We start from the raw sequence: 16,669 nt of genomic DNA, 5'->3' as shown, positions 1-16,669 counted from the left end.
TTAAACATAAAAATGTATTATTTTTAATAATATCATATTTTTACTTTTTTTAATTCTAAATGAATATTTTATCGAATACTAATTAAAGTCATTCTTTCATTTACTTTTACTAATCTATTATCTAACTATTATATAAAATTAAAATTGTATTAATGAATTTAATATAAAAGTTAATCTGGCTTTTTATTTAGAGTGTTTTTCGATTTTTTTAGTCTAATCAACTAAAACTATTCAATTATGAATAGTCACTTCTATCTTATTTTATATTATTAACTAATTAAAATTACTAAAATTTAATAATACAATTCTATTTTATATTTAGTCCAATCCATCTAAGTTATATAATAATCACTTCAATTTTTATATTTTATAATGTACTACATACATTAATAGCAAAATAACATAGTAAATTGGCATGTTTTAATATTAAATATAAAATTAATATGTACAAAAAATTTCAAGCTTTTAAATCAATATGAATCATTGTAAGCAACAACAATGCTTATTTATGGCATAAACAAAAGAATACAGAGTTTTAAGTTTTGCATATAAAAATTTAGAAACATGTTATATGTACAAACTAGCATGATAACCCATTGCATGGGATTCATGTATTTCAAAAAATTTTAATTAAAAAATATTAAGATATAATCAAAATAAGTTGGATAAAAATATATATGTTATATTCATATTCAAAAAAAAATTATGCTTATATTAAAGTAATATCACAGAATATAATAATTATTCAGTATGTTAATTAATATTATAACACGGAATTTAGAGCACACGATAAGATAAACATGAAAGTAGTATCCTGTCCAACTTCATAAATTATGCGGCAACAAATACAATTTAAAATATAAACAATACAGTTTAAAAGATAAATATGAATAAGAACCATAAACAATACAATTTATGTATATAAATTTTTTTTTAATTTATCGTGTTAAAATCATTTATTTTTAGGATAAATTTTTTTTACAAAAAATATAAGTTGTTATTTTTCAATGCTAATAGAGGTCTATCAAAAAGAGAGGGCCAAATGCATAAAAAGATGAACTTAAATATTTGAAAAAATTATTATTTTGCCTTTAATTTTATTTATTATTTGCTGATTGAAGAAAAAGAGAAAGAGAAAAAAAATGGATGTTTAAAATCTCTCATCAAACTTATTAATTTTCAAGATAAAATAAAGAAATAGAGAGATAAATGTAAGATTTTTTTTGCCCAACTTCAACTCGTTTCTACAAATCTATCAACCATTACCTTTTAATCCAAACTCTAACTTAAATGAGAGAGAGCACTATAGAGGACGTTGCTTTTTGGTTTATCTTTTATTTTTTTTCTTTTATTCTTTATTCCTAAATATTGTGAAAGTGACGCTTAAATGAATACTTCACTGCTATTTGAATGCACAAAATATAATCTATTTTTAACATACCTTTTGAAAAATAAAGAGATAATATTTTAAAAATGGTTCCTAGTGTGTCTCTAAATTTTTTTCAACTTATCAGATTTAAGAAGCATGAATTCTTAAGGGTGCTGACAATCGACATATATTATTTTTTTTCTTTGTTACTTTTCAATAATACGTAAATTTTCAAAATAATAATGAATCCCAATGGAATCATTTCCCAAAACGAAACCCGTAAAGCCAAAAAAGCAATAACTTCAATGATTTCAAAAAAAAAAAAAGGTGATATGAGTAATATAATTATGCAAATAACTTAATACCGATACAAATAGTTATTCGAAATTACAAAATCAAAATATAAAAAAAAATCTCTAGTGCAAAAAATATAAATATATTTCTGGCTTCGTGTTTTATTAGTGCTTTATATATATTTAGTTAAAATCTATTACTTATGTAAATTTTCTATTAAACGTACAATAGTAAATGCCATTTAAAAAAATATCAAATTTATTTATATTATAATGTCATTCACGAAATATTCAAAATTCTAAAAATTGGTTTTATAGTTAAGTTCAAAACACATTAAATAAAAAACTAAATTAAGTTCAACATGTCTCACCATTTATGTAATTATGTGAAACTCTTGTAAATCGAGTCTTATATTAAATTTTGACATATACATGTAAAGTATAAAATTAGAACACATCAATTTTTTTCTAATAGATGAACAATTTTTGTAAATTACATTTGTAAATAAATAATAGTTTGTAGTTTTATGTATATGAATATTTGATATTAGGTAATGACCATTTTGACTTTATTCTATTCTAAATATCAAAATAAAAAATCAAATAGTAAAAAATGAATGTGTGACATAAAAGAAAATGTATTATATCTACGACCATTTTGAATTCTTACTGCAATTTTTTCATAGCATTAAGCTAAAAGTACTAAGCTCAATAAGTTTAGAGACAAAGATACTATATTGATTTCATTGGTTTTAAAAGAATCCTAAAATATATTAGCATAATGCTAAATTACATTAATTAAGCGATGATCATAAACTAACTAATGATAACAATTTGAAATAAGAAAATGACTAAACAAACTAAAAATCTACATTTTAAATGTTTTCCTTTATCTAACTAACATAAAAGCTAAAGCGTGTATATTTTATACAGTATAGTAATAAAATGAGATTGCAAGATATTGAGATTGCAAAATCTTACTTCTGTAGCCAATGAGTAATAGTTCAAATGGCATAAATTTCCCGTACTCATCTAAGAGATTGCGAGTTCGAGTCTTCATATCTTTGGTAAAAAAAAAAAATCTTACTTCTGTAATAACCAAATACAATCCATTTTCTATTACTGTGCTTAACAAAAAGGATTCAGTTTGAAAAAAATCAATCAAAATCATTTAGTTATTTTCGACACTTATTTTTCAGTTCAGCCTTAGATTCATTTGTGATGGATAAGTGTTGCAGGAAAACATAAAATGTCATCAAAATATCTAAGTAATACTACAAACATATTCAACCTTAATTCATAAATAATCTTTAATCATAAAAATCTTCATGAAGTATTTTACAGAGCATCTTTAATCTGCAGACATTACTTACAACTTAAAGCAACTTCCAATAAGTTATACTAATGACTATTCTTCAAAAAATGTTGATTATCCCAAAAGAGAGATATAAACCAATAACTTATGAAATGATTATGGAGAGTGGCATCCTCATGATTTTTCACCCATTAAATTTACAATGAGAACCTACTATGTGGCCATATCGTCCACCCTATTTTATTCCCTAGCATTTGCTAGTTTCTTCTAATTTAGTTTTTCTACTGTTCAACATCTTTGACTTTAGCTTCTTGCTCTAAATGTTGTTTGTTTGAATAACTCAACATTCATTTTCAAGAACATCTTGCAAACATTCATGGTGACTCCATAAACTATGCACATAAGCTAATAAGCATAACATAAAACATAGTACGGAGAGATAACAATTTACTCATAAACAATTTACCCAGCTTCTCTCTGAGCATGAAGAATGTCCATGAAGGGACTTCTCTTGATATACTCAAATACATATTTTACTGTCAGAGCAATTAAATTCATACTTGAATCAACTCTTCAAACTCCCAAAAACACACTTTTTCATAAGAATAATCACTATAGTTGGGAATCCAAATTTTTTTCTCCAAATAAAAAATATATTTGGACTCTCACTTTGTTTTTCCTTGGAAATATAAATTTCTTTTATCAAAGAAATCATAAGAACTAAAGTTTCGCTCTTTTGGTTGTTCTAATCTCTTGTTCTATCAACTGACTTTTTGATGGTTATGGACCGTTTGAAAAAGCAAATATCTATAGCTTTAGCATCGTCTTCTTGAGTATTTTTATTAAACAAAATGTATGCTAGATATAATTGACTATAGCTATAAGCAGAATATATTAATTCCAGTTGTTATACCCAGACGGATTGATCATTTTCATATCAAGAACTAAAGTAGTTTCAGTACGAAGTAAAAGTATAAAAGGAGAACACTCTATTGAAAGAAAGAAATTGATTCCACCAAGCTGGCATCACAACGGTAAAATTAAGAACATGAAATGACTACTATTTCAGATACAACTTAAAAAATGTAACTACGTTAACACATACACTATTAGTGTCATGCATGTATCTATTCAGCTCTTCTTCATCTATGGTATAGTCATGCAAAACCCGATTAGTCCACTCACTTCTATTTTAGTGATCAAACCACATCTGATTAATTTTTCTTTAAAAAGATTTCCTAAAAATTAGAGTTTTTCATTATTTGAAATTTAGTTACAGAGTATATATTATCTTGAAACTCTATATTTTTCATTATGTGTTGTTTAATTATACAAAACCTTAATAATAGATAGATGATTGGATCTAAATTATCAATTGTTGTTATTAGCAAAGCATAATCATCAATGTTTATCAAGCACACAACTATATTACCCCCAAGAATATATTCGAGAAAAAAGAAGCCAGAATATTACTAATTATCTAACTTAACCTAACTAACAATACTTGAATCTAGTAAAATTAGGCCAAATTCTTGCAAGCTTTCAAAATCAATTTGAAACAAAAACCATAAAGTAATAGAAGCACTTAAAAAAATACAAAAAGCATAGTTAATAAAAGCTCCACAACAAATGCACACATAAAACAAAAAAGGATTGGAAGCTAAAATGTAACAAAGCAGTTAAAAACTGAAAGGAGCTCTAACAATAGAATAACCAAAGAACTGGAAGCTAATCATTCAACCCCCATACACCAGATTAATAAATTTCTTAAACTACAACTTGAGGTGTTGCAAGCCTTTCAATTAGAACTCTGCAAGAGTTTTCAAAATTTAGTTTAATAGTTGAACATTTAATATTATTGTCAAACAGTTAAAAAATTTCAAGAACCATCTTTTATATGTCCTCAATGAGCAAATAAACGTTACACAACTAATTTCAAACGGATCACTCTGCAGAATGCCGCTTGATAGGTAAATGGAAAGAAATTTTCCAACATCATCTCTACTATACCCAAATGTCATTTGGGTAAGGTCATCAGTTCCAAATAAAAAGAACTCAGCTTCATCAACAATCTACACAAATGAATAATAAAATTAGCCCGTTTAAATAAATAATTAAGAGTATGGGTTCCAATTATTGCGCGGGAGGCACTCCCCTTTGAAGTGACCCATTACTGCACTCCACTCATACGATTCCTAATTAAAAAGCCTGGATTGTTAGAATTAATTAATGATTCAGAGGGTGGGAGGATCAAATCCTTTATAATGAGAGAAGTTATAAGGTATTCATACCTGAAGGGCTCACGTTTTATAATATGCCTATGTACTATGTTTGGATTCGGTATTTAGTGGAACATAGCTCCTGAGCAATTGCTCTTAAGACCGCCTGCTTTGTGCTCCCGGATCTTAGTACTCTTTTGAGGGTAGCTCGGGATACTTTCTTTGATCAAATTTGTAGCATTCACCCTCATGTTACCAACCCATGTAACTATCTATTAAAAAAACATAAAATTGATTATAAGCTATACATCTTATTCAATATTATAGATCAATACTTGGAATGAGTTAAAGTCCACCAATACTCAAGTAAATTGCATATATCTTACTTAACCACACCAGTCCATCAAATATAAAGTCTAAGAAAATTCATAGAAATATAAACTCATTTTTTTAATTAATAGATACTAAAAAATAAATATTAATATTCTGTAGTAGACACAATCTTTAGAGTAATAAGCTAAGTTTCAAGAAGCCAGTTTGCAAATAAAGCAGAATTTTTTCTCTAGAAAATTTAGTTAAACCAAATCATAACATGGAACATCTACTAAATATTCATCAAGGCCTTTTCCCTTCGAATTTGAACTAACCTTTGAAGAGTCACCAACCAACTTTCAACTGTCGCCCCTTCTTTTTCTGCCTTGGCCGATCCGTTTCCCCTTCCGCCAGAAGACCTGCACTTGAAGAAGCAGCTAAACTTAGAACCAAACGCTAATCTAAATTAGTGAATTCAGATTATATTAAAAAAGAAAATGTTAATATACATTAATTATAAATTCTAGCTAATTTCAATTATTGATTCAATAAAGCTATAAACCAATATAAAAAAGAAAAAAAAAGGGCTCCATGTTCAACCAACTGCTACAGTTAAGATAAAGGCATCCCTGCTGGCTTCCTCAAATATTAGTCAGCAGTCTATCACTTGAATTATAGCCATGCAATAGTTATTTTGAAGTGGAAAAGGATAAATCTTTTTTACTCCTTTTGTAATTGAAGAAATGAAAATAAAAATATAGACTAACCTTTGAGTCACTGGCCAACTTCTAAACTCAAAACCAAACACTGACTAAATTGGTGAATTCAGATTATATTAAAACTCATATAGTAATATACATTATAAGTTTGGCCAATTTCAATTACTGATCCAAAAAAGCTATAAACCAATATGAAGAAGAAAAAAGGGGCTCCAGTGAACAACTAACTGCTATGGTCAAGATAAAGGCATCCCCTGTTTTAATATTAGTCAGCAATCTATCACTTGAATTATAATCATGCAATAATTATTCTCAAATAGAAAAGGCTAAATCTTTTCTTCTGCTCTTGCAATTGAAGAAATGAAAATAAAAATTATCAAGTGAATTATTAGAATTAGAAAATCTATGATACTTATGGAAGCTATTTTCGTCAGAGTTTAAATGAAAGGAACATCCAGTTGCAAACTCTTCTAACATTTGTCTTCAAATTGTGAGTTAATTAAGATAAAGAACATCACTTTTATCACAACATATACACTTGTTTTTCAATTGGTGTAATAACTAGTCTAATTTATATAAATCATACTGAATAGATCTCTACTTTCTACATTAAAAGAGAAAATAAAATAAAAAAATATATTTTACTCTCACCAATTACACACATAAGAATTAATTGATTTACACGTGCATAACAGAATCAAATAAGTATATATAAGTCTACTACATTCTTCCCATGTTTCAAAACTAAAACCAAGCATCATTGATTCCTTAAACATTCAGAATGGTCCTACGTGAAATGAATATTACACAGAAAATTGGAAATGTGCAAGAACATGCAAGTTTTTAAGAGAGAAAACTATTACCTTAATTCTTAAATAAATAAATAAAACCTCTATTCAAGTTTTGTAAATATAAAGATTATGTTGTAGCTAATTTTATATAACTTCTATGAAGTTAAATGGAGAGTTAATTAAATTTTTAATGATGATAAAAATACAATAACAATACAATAACTAAAATAAAATAGGAATAAAGATCAAATAACTAAAGTAGGCAAAACATGAAGTGAATCAGCATAATCAATTCTAATAAAGACAGTTCTAAGTAAATAATAATGGCGTAAAGACTATTTCTAAGAATGGATAAGCAGTAAGATTATTTTCCATTCCTCATAAAGGTAGTCTTGCAACTTTAAAGCATTTGTATGAGAAGAATGACACAAAAGTCATGTCAACTTGCATAACACACAACAGAGTATTTTTAACAAATACCAATTGGAGATATAAGCATTTATATAAGCTTTTAAAATGAAATAGATGAAAAATTTCACAAAAACTCACCTGAGCATAGCTTCCTTGGGATTGAGGCATGATGAACACCATTCAAAAACAGTCAAACAAATCATTTCATCCAAGCCATAGCCATTAGTTTATTAACTAAATAAGTTCTAAAGAGCATGATAATTTTTAATAATAACAACATATAGTAACTTACAAAAGGAATTTGGATATAGTCGAATAATAGAAAGATAGTTACATATCATTGCCAAATCTCATAAATTGGTTTGAAATATTAATAGACACTTCAAATTTAACTGACCACACGTTAATAAAATAGGGTTACCTCTTAATTCCAATGAACTAACACAAAAAAAATGTTTCCAAATGAAGTAACCAAATGATGAAATTGACACAAAACCAATTCATAATCATTGTTAGCCAAGAAATTAGGAAGAGTTCAATCCAATAAACACCCATCCCATCAAAAGTTGTATACAATTAAATCTTAAGAAGGGTCAACTTTAGAGGTGTACATATATATTTATATATAAAATTCACAACAATAATGCTTATCATACAAATGAAAGGTTAGTAAGTTAAAACACACAATTTTAATTAGAAGGTTAAAAAAGGGCAAAAATCTAAATCAGACTGAATTCCTTTCGGTGCAAAAAAATCAGAAAAAGAAAAATATTCATGATACTTATAAAATTAATATAGACCTCATATATTAATAATAATTTTCAATATTTACCCCTACAGAAACAAAAAAGAAAAAGAAATAAATCATTCAATCAAAAAATAAAGAAATAAACAAAAGACAGTAAGGCCTACAAAAAATAACAAAAACATATATGTACCATTACAGAGTTTAAGAGTCATGAAATGACACATCAATTCTATGTTTGATAACTATAGAAGCATTGCTATGGGGAGAAAAGGCAAAACTGACATTTTAAACTCAACTTCTATCCAACTCCAATTCTTGGCATAAGGCAGCAAGCCTAAGATAGAAAAGGCAATCCTACCATGGCAGCAAAATCTATCTAACTCGGTTCTTGCTAGACCGGATCGATGCTCAAGTCTGAAAATATATTAAAGTGGTATCGCCAACGAAGAAAAAGAAAAAAATGTTAACAATTGAGGCTTCTTACCTAGCAAACAAACTAAAATTCATTTCTAGGCTGTTTATCACCTTTGCTGAGCAAGAAAAGCCACTAAAACATTTGATATATATTGCCAGAGGCAAGCTCCTGATTCAGATTACAGACTGTATGCTTCTGATGAGGTGCAACTATTCTTTCCTGCGAATAGAAAGATCATGAAAATCAAATCCATAGACTGACTATTCTGAACTAATATTGCATATCAAACTTCTTACACATTAGACAGTGAAATATTACCAATACCTTGAAGATCTCAAATGAACAGAAATCAGAACTATCACAACTATATGTACAATAGCATTAGAAAGAAGAAAGAGAACATATTACTGATGGATAATAGCATAATAGGATTTTAAGTGTTTATGATATCATAATCCAAATTTATAAAAAAAATTATATATGAGAGAGCAAGATTTATCTAATACATTATCAAATAAACAAATTAATATGAGAGAAAGAAATTAGAAAAATCAGAGTTCAAGAGTATTTAAAACAAACTCTAATACAACATTCATTTTTGAGGATCCACTGTGAAAAAGAAATAAATTATATGTAAATAAAAATTGAAAACTTTATCAAAACTCTAAAAATATGAAACTCAAGAACCAATTAAAACTAAAGCTTTTATAATAATAATAAAAATAAAAACTGAGACCTTTGCTTTTGATAGCAATTTCATGGTCTTTGAAAGTCCTTTTTTTACCATTGGCAGAACAAGTGTACTTAAAATGGCCACTTTTCATTTCTTCTCAAAACTCATAGTGAATCAAAAATTGCTTTGAAAATCCAAATGCTGCTAATAGTAGTAAAAGCTTATACCAAAGAGAAATTGGGTAGAAATAAAAAATAAAATTTAAGAGAAATACAAAAGTGTAAGGAAAGAACAAAAATAAATAAATAAATAAATAAATAAAAGTGAGGCAAAGTATGATGTAAAAATCCTAAAGTATCGTATCACAATAAAAAAAGAAATTACACCAAGATATTAAGAAAAAAATTTTTAATCCTATCTAAAAGAGATAATTTTCTCATAATAGTGTTTATTTAACTCATTTTGTGCACTCTAATGAACTTTCTTATTCTCAAATTAATTCTGAATTTTTCATTTAACGAAAGAAAAATATCAGAAAAAGAAACATTGAAATTCAACTAATTGAACTTCAAGTTCTTGAAAAATTAAAAATCATCAGATACATATAGAAAAGATGTAGTACTTTTGACACTACTCATTCTCTTCAACTAATTGAACTTCAAGTTTCTGGAAAATTCTAGAATTAAGGCTATTCTGAGAATTAAAATTAAAATCTAACTAAACAAATATTAAAACAAATTTTATAAGAAAATAACACAATGAGCTAGAAAGAGGTAAGATGACCGTAACTCAACCAAGAGGTACTTGCTCTATTTATAAATACATCTCAATTGAAAATTTTGAATTTTGAGATAGATAGTTTATTTTGTTTGGGAGGGAAAAGAAAAGAAACAATCTCTAGAAATTTGAAATTGCACATTTAGCGCACATATCCATGAATACAATATAAGAAATATACATATAATAAGTAGGTAATTGATAGTAATAAGTGAATATTAATAGGATCTAATATATTTAATTAATTTTTAGACCCACAAAAAGTAACAAAAATATATTCACAGCAATTAAAAAAACTTTCAGACTATATATTACAAAATAATAGATTTAAGCCCCAATACTGTAAAGACCAAAAGATAACATAACTCTAAAGAGAAAAAGATAGCCTCCTTGATTTTATTTTGAAAACTGTTAATGCTGAAAAGAACTCTAAAGTCTTGAAAACTGTTTTCATGGCCATTGAAATTTACAATTTAGCTTCCATATTTTAGCTTTAAAATATGGATAAATGTCGGTATAAATATGCAGTTCAGTTGACTATACAAAAAAATATAAATTAGAAAAAGGAATAGCCTAAAACTTATAATCAAACAAATAAAGAAGTGCTTATATAATAAATACCATGTCCTCTATTTAGATTTGAGATTAGATTATAGATGTATAGTTCTACTTTCGATTTGTCTCTTTCTGCTTTCAATACTTTAGTTGCCTTTAATTTTTTCATTACCACATCAGTCTTTCTTTTAATTTAGAGTTCTCTCATGTAGTGATCTAATCTTTCTATCGTAACTAAAAGAAAAAGAACTGCACCTGAAAATTATATTGCCAATGAAACATAAGCCCTTTGAAATTCAGAACATTAAGTGTTCATTTTCAGCATAATTATGATAGTAATGTCCTTGTGATGCCTATTATGGAGCAACATTTTAGTAGAATTGTTATCCCAAATACTATAATCACTTACCTTCTTTGCTTCATTCCGAAGAAAAAGAAAAATTCTTTTAGTTAAACTATTAATTTTATAATGAAAAATAATTAGATTCAATTATGAAAAAAAAAACAAACTCCACATCAAAAATAGAATATAATAATAAACAAATTTCTCATTAGTCTTGGTCACTTTCTAACTTTCCATCATCACTAATAGTTTGGAAGTCAAGATTGAAACATGATTTATAATATTATAGGGTAAAATATATTTTTTGTCCCCGAAGTTGGGCAAAGTTTTAAAAATATCCCTAAGTTTTATTTTGTTTCAATATTGTCACAGAAGATTTCGATTTGCATCAAATATACCCTCAGGGGCTAAATTTTTAAAAAATTTAAGACCAATATAACAATAATGCATGAAAATTATGCTTGATTTGCTTGTGTTGAGGGGTTGTTTTTATGAAATTGTTGTTGAATCAATCTTAAATTTTTTGAAAAATTAGCCGATTAGGGTATATTTGATGCAAATAAAAAAATTTTGGAACAAAATTGAAACAAAATAAAACTTAGAGATATTTTTGAAACTTTTGTCAAACTTTAAGGACAAAAAATATACTTTACCCAATATTATATATTTGAGAATGTTATGTATTTGAAAAAGAGTATGTAGCTAGATTGCCAAAAATAAAAGAAATTTAATTAAATAAAAAACTAATAGAATAACAAAGTCTAATACAATAATGAAATATATGAATATATTCACACGAATATGAATATCAAAGTCAAATAGAATAACAAATTAATGTTGTCTTTTTATGTAATCTTTTATTGAAATGGCTCAAATTGCCAATAAAATTCACAAACATAAAGAAAATAATAAAAAGTCTGATAGATAGAAAGTATCTAGAGAATGATAAGAATAACAGAAATATATAGTTACTTTATTTAAATTAGTATGCTTCTGACTTTACACTATAGAATTTTCTTTTGTAAATGACGATCATGGGAAAGACTTCACTAAATCTCCCAATCATATATATGTACAATGAAAAAAACTTCACATTATATAATTCTTGTTGTTGTTTTTTATTCTTTCTTATTTATAGAGCCTTCTTCTTATATTTGTATATGAGTTTCGAAATCAGTATGGTAAAATTTATGATGATTCTAAAAGAATCAAACATGTTTTAACAATCAAATATCCTTAAAATCTACTAAAAATATATTCATAATTAAACTGAAATTTTTTTCCTCCCAAAGCACTCTACATTATATTAATTCAGGCACAACGAAAAAAGTTTAAATTATTCATGAGTAAACTCCAAATTATTCTTACGTCATAATAATTACAAAAATGAACCAAGGGTGCTGGCAATCGACATATACTCTTTTTTAATTTTCAATCATATTTAAAATTTAAAATAATAATGAATCCCAGTAAAATCATTTTCCAAAACGAAATAGGTAAAGCGAAAAAAGCAATAATTTTAATGTTTTAAAAAAAAAAGGTGATATGAGTAATATAATTATGCAGGTGACTTAACAACAGTAAACATAGTTAATCAGAATCACAATCAAAATATAAGAAAAAACCCTTAATGCAACTACAAAGATAAAATTCGATTTACATGTAATATTTAACTTAAACTATGGAATCAAATATTTGAACTAATGCTTAGTGGCCCTATTTGATTCTTGATTTGGAACAATAAAGAAGAGCTTCATTACATGTACTTGACCCTCTGACAAAAGTTCTTTGACGTATGAATAATAGGCCTCCGAACGGTAGCTTGTATCTTGCATCAATACACAAAACAATTTATATCAAATTTGACATCACTGATCAAGAGAAGAAAATGTATAATTTGCACACATTAAATGAAATAACAGTCAAGAAAAAATATGTCTCCTCTAACTATAAAATAGAAGATAAACTACAAAGAGTCAAACATTAAATACATATGAATTTATAATACCTCTAACAATGAATAATTTTATTATCCAAAACAACAAATTTATTTGTAAAATCACACAAGTAATACCTTTTTCTTTATATAAAATTATTAAAATTAATGTAAAAAACATAAATATATTTTTGGCTTTCTATTTTATTAGTGTTTTATATATATTTAGTTAAAACTTAAAACCTATTACTTATGTAAATTTCCTATTAAGTGTACAAAGGTAAATGCCATTTAAAAAAATATCAAATTTATTTATACCATAATGTCATTCACGAAATATTTAAAATTCTAAAAATTGGTTTTATAGTTAAATTCAAAATACATTGAATAAAAGACAAAATTAAGTTCACTATTTATGTAATTAGATAAAATTCTTGTCTTAAATTTTGACATATACATGTAAAGTATAAAATTAGAACACATGAATTTTTTATTAATACATGAACAATTTTTGTAAATAAACAATGATTTGTATTTGATATCAGGTATGACAATTTTGATTTTATTCTATTGTAAACATCAAAATGAAAAATCAAATAATAAAAAATGAATGTGTGACATAAAAGAAAATTTATCATATGTATGACCATTTTGAATTCTCACTGTAATTCTTTCAGAACATTAAGCTAAAAGTAGTAAATTAAATAAATTTAGAGACAAAGATACTATATTGATTTCATTAGTTTCAAAAGAATCCTAAAAATAATAGCATAATACTAAATTATATTAATTAAGCCAATATCATACACTAACTAATGATAACAATTTAAAATGAAAAAATGACTAAACAAACTAAAAATCTATATTTTAAGTTATTTCCTTTATCTAACTAACGTAAAAGCAAAAGCATTGCGAAACCTTGCTTCCGTAATAACCAAATACATTCCATTTTCTCTTCTTGCGCTTAACAAAAAGAATACAGTCTTAAAAAAAATCAAACTCATTTAGTTAATATGATATTTTCGACACCTATTTTTCAGTTCAGCGTTAGAGTTGTTTGTGATGGATAAGTGTTACAGAAAAACATAAATGTCATAAAAAAATCCAAGTAATATTGCAAACATATTCAGCCTTAATTCATTAATAATCTTTAATCATAAAAATTTTCATGAAGTGTTTCACACAACATCTTTAATGAAAAATAAAAGAGAAGAACAACATAACATGGGATTTCACTTGTTTTCTTTATATGTTGTGATACTTGTTGTCAAGCTTGGTTAATTAAGCGTGCTTGCCATGGCCATGTATGAACTTTGCAGCTTCCTCTGTGTGTACATGAGTTTCATTGTCCAACCTGTTAATAGTGGCTTATGCTTGTCAAGAATAGATATTTGAGAGATTATAATTTGATTTCACTTACGAATTGCGAACAACTTTGCTCAATGTTGAGGCTGATGAGAATGTTTTGCCATCCATATATCTATTTTCTCCCTTAATCCTTTGTCTCATTCTCAGGTATATCTCTTCTGCATTCAGCTCTAATGAAAAATCTGAAGCCTGTTATGTTCCAAGAGCAAAAGAATAATTAAGATATGATGAGGTCCATTTTCTACTGACATAACATACAAAACAATATCTTATTATGATAAAGTAAAAATCTTTACCATGACCCATCCCCAGATATCAGCATAGGATGGCATATGAGCTGTGTAAGTCGCAACATCTGCAAAAGTCGTCAACTGCTTAATTTGGGAACTATTAAATCAAAATAGCATTACATAAAGAAGGGTAAAAGATTACTTACACTTAAAAACCTATCTCAATGTGTTGTAGATAGAAGAGAAGACCTCAGTGTGGCTGAATATTCCAGCACTGAACAATGTATAAATGTCACTTTAATTTTGCTTCCTCTAATAAATGTTTGATTCATGTTATGGACATTGGTCTTATATTACCTGTGTCACAAATATACCACCCTCCTTCGTAAGAAGAGATTGAAGACAACTTAAGATGGTGTTTTGTGTAAATTTCGGTTAATTAATGGCTAATTAACCTATAAATTAAAATATATTCTAGAAAGTGAGAAATGAAATTTTTATGGTTTAATGTGGTAGAGAAATTTAAAACAAGAATTTCAACACTAATTTTAGAGAAATCGGCCCAAAATTGGGACGAACAGACTAAACCGGGCCAACCAGACCTAAGTTGGGCCCAAGGGCCCAGCCAAACCCTCATTCATTAATGAGAAAGCTCAGCTCTCTCTTCCCTCTAAAACACACACACGCTGGAAATTAAAGAAAGGGGGAGGGGGAAGATTGAAACCCTTGCTACTATTCACTTCAAACTTCCATGGATCATAATTTTTGATCCGGAGCTCCGATTGACACATCGTTTGCGGTCACACAACCGCGGCGTCGAGCTCTACAAAACCCATACAAGCAATCTTGAGGTAAGCCACGTTTTCTTCTTTGAAATTTCAGCCTTGAGTTTTGAGTTTCTTGGGTAATAATGTTGAGATTTTGAGCTCCTTTGTGTTATAGATTCAAATTAGCTTGAGGGGAAGACTTATTCTTGCTCCATTGATCCTTGGGTAAGGTGAGATTTTCAACCCTAAGCTTAAGACTTGAGATTTTGCGATTTGGTGATTGACTTATTGTGTTTTTATGTGATATTGTGGCTTAGGCATATTATATGTGTGTTTTGGAGCTTGATTGGTGATTTTGGAAAGTTTGGAAAGGAGCCTTGTGTGGGAAATCTGTTGGTGAGGCTTTGGAAACCTTGAATTTGAGAGTGTTCCGAGTGGAACGAGAATCGGTCAAGGTATGGTTTCGGTTTCCTGTAGCTAAAATGTAATGTGATTGTGAAAACGTAGGCTAGTGGCCTTAGAATAAGATTTGGAAATATTGTTGTGATTAATGGATGATGTGAATTGTATTATTATGTATGTATTTTGGTGGATTGTGAAATATTGATGTAATTGTTTGGATGATTTGAATTGAGTGGAAAATATGACTAATGGTGATAATGGTTGGTAAAGTATGTGATGTTGTATGTAGGGGTGGCAAAGCGGGCCGGCCCGCCCCAACCGCCCTGCCCCGCCTAGGCCCGCCCCACCAACTAAAATTGGTTCAAAATGCTAGCATGCCCTGCTTTATGGCGGATTGGCGGGTTGGCGGGCTAGTCCGCGTCTTTTTTTTTTTTTGAAAAATAAAATTCATTAAAATTAACCAAAAAATAAAAATTAAAAAATCAAATACAGGTAAAAAATAGTCAAATTATAATATAATTTTTTTACTTTTTTTTTAATTTTTAACTTCAATAAAATTGTTCAAAATAATCATCTTTATTTTAAAAAATAAGTCATATAATTTGAAAATATATACGAAATTGTAAAATAAAATAAATAAAGTTAATAACTAAAAGAAAAATAAAAACAAAAAATGAAAAAAAAAGTGTTTAAAAATTCTATAATAGTAATCACTTTTATTTAATAAAAAAAAAGAAAAATAAAAATCTTCGACCCGGCGGACCGGCCCGCCCACCCCGCCAAAATCCGCCAATTTGGCAATGCGGGTTTGGCGGGCTGCAAATCCTAACCCGACCCACCTTTTTTAGCGGATTCAGCGAATCGGCCCGACGGGCTCGACCAGTTTTGCCAGCCCTAGTTGTATGGATATATGAATTGATGTGTTTAATCGATGAAAATGGTTGAAGCTCTTGTTGATGAGCATGTTTTTGGAGTATGATATTGATATGTGAAAATATATGGTGATTGATGAATTGATTGTTGTTT

General features: G+C 27.6%; 1 long non-coding RNA gene across 1 annotated transcript; it reads right to left on the bottom strand.

Moving 5' to 3' along the window:
• Positions 1 to 13,999: 13,999 nt before the first annotated feature.
• On the bottom strand, positions 14,000 to 15,937 carry LOC112769030 (uncharacterized). The gene is made up of 3 exons (XR_003186323.2): positions 14,681 to 15,937; positions 14,541 to 14,599; positions 14,000 to 14,433 (listed from the first exon to the last, which is right to left on the bottom strand). It is a non-coding gene; the product is annotated as an uncharacterized lncRNA (long non-coding RNA).
• Between the last annotated feature and the right edge of the window lie 732 nt (positions 15,938 to 16,669).

This window comes from Arachis hypogaea, chromosome 18 (genome assembly GCF_003086295.3).
Source record: "Arachis hypogaea cultivar Tifrunner chromosome 18, arahy.Tifrunner.gnm2.J5K5, whole genome shotgun sequence".
NCBI lineage: Eukaryota > Viridiplantae > Streptophyta > Magnoliopsida > Fabales > Fabaceae > Arachis > Arachis hypogaea.
This window is presented reverse-complemented; position numbering and strand designations above follow the sequence as displayed.